The sequence below is a fragment of the Muntiacus reevesi genome, chromosome 2, assembly GCF_963930625.1.
Source record: "Muntiacus reevesi chromosome 2, mMunRee1.1, whole genome shotgun sequence".
NCBI lineage: Eukaryota > Metazoa > Chordata > Mammalia > Artiodactyla > Cervidae > Muntiacus > Muntiacus reevesi.
This window is the reverse complement of record NC_089250.1, coordinates 2,738,794-2,740,454: the sequence shown is the minus strand read 5'-3', so window position 1 is coordinate 2,740,454 and position 1,661 is coordinate 2,738,794. Positions and strand designations below refer to the sequence as shown.

Genomic DNA, 1,661 nt, shown 5'->3' with positions numbered 1-1,661 from the left:
TTCTTTGATGGGATACAGACACACTTCAAAATTCTTTACCCATAATCTTTGGGATCCAGTTTCCTCAAGCAATTTACTTTAAGATGCTAGGAGTTAAATATAGCAAGTACATTGCTGTTCATTCCTTCATCTTTTCTAATATTGAAAAGCCTTGTTATATCCAAGTTTTACTCGTGAAAGGTGAAAAGAAAGTGTTAATCACTCAGTCGTGGCTGACTGTGACTGCATCGACTGTAACCTTCCAGGCTCCTCCGTCCATGGATTTCCCAGACAAGAATACAGGAGTGGGTAGCCATTCCCTTCTCCAGGGGATCTTCCTGACCCAGGGATCAAACCCAGGCCTCCTGCCTTGCAAAAAAAAAAAAGTTATAGGTCTCATTGTCACCACCGCAATAAAATTACAGTGATGGAAGCAAAACCTGTGTTCTCAATGTAGCCGTGTTAATTTTGCATATATTTTGAAGGTGGTGTTTCCTCAGGATTTGATCTGAGTTAGGAGACAGAGAAGAGTTGGGAATGATGCTAAGGTTTTTTGGTCTGAGCAACTCCAACAATGGATTGTCTTCAGCTAAGCAAGGGAAAACTGGGAGAAGTACATTTCTGGGGGAGAAATTAGAAGTTCAGTTTTGAATATTAGACATCCCACTGGGATGGCGGTGTTGGCTGTCTGTGTACCAGCTGTTGGGAGTCCTAGGCATGTGAACTTAAAGGGCTCATGCATCCATACTTGTTATCCACTAGCCTGTTCCTGAAAAATTTCACAGATCTTTCAGAAGTTGTCAAAGGCTCCATCCTTTGCTGGCCAAATGTGAGTGTATTAGTTGGACCATCTATTGTTGTAGACGAGGACCTCATGTGTACACTGGGTAATAGGGCACTGAGTCCGAGTAAGCTGCACTCAAAGTCATTTCCAAATGGATGAGATAATATACATGCTGAAATGGAGTCTTAGATAATTAACCATGCAACTGTTAAATGCATCTAATGCTGAAAAATGGGACAGGAGTAAGGCTACAATTGACCTTGTGATGCATCAGGAAGAATGATATATTCCCCAGGAGTAAATCATTTACCCATGTAATGCAATTGCATTCTTTTAGGGCAGTGGTGGACCATTTGGTAAACCATATCCTGCAAGGCATTAATGGAACTTTGTGTCTCAAATAATGTGGCTCATGCCATGGTCATTTTTAAGGGAGGGAACAGATATCATCAAAGTAGAGAAAGTTGGAGAAAATAAAAATAAAAGTTGTATATATTGCCGTGGATAATAAACATGATTTTGAGTCTAGTTCTTGATAGAAACCCCAAACTAAAAACAGTTTTGCATGGAGAAAGAAGAGTGTGTAACCGATATGCTGAGGGCAGAGGAACAAGTCTTGGTCATTTTTATATGTGGGTATACAATAAATGTTGGCTTTTTTTTTTTTTTCTTTTTTGGCCATGCCATGCAATATGCCAGATCTTCCCCAACCAGGGATCAAACCCATGCCCCCTACATTGGGAATGTGGAGTCTTAACCACTGAACTGCCAGGAAAATCCCAATGTTGGTGAATTTTAACTGTACATTGAAATGTACTTGATCAATAAGAAGTGAGGAATGGATATTGGGCAAGCAGTTAGCCAGCTTGGTGATATTAAAAAATAACCCAGAAAGATT

General features: G+C 40.2%; 1 pseudogene; it reads right to left on the bottom strand.

Annotated features, from left to right (window-relative positions):
* Nucleotides 1-361: 361 nt before the first annotated feature.
* Nucleotides 362-470, bottom strand: LOC136162266 (small nucleolar RNA SNORA1; annotated as a pseudogene).
* Between the last annotated feature and the right edge of the window lie 1,191 nt (nucleotides 471-1,661).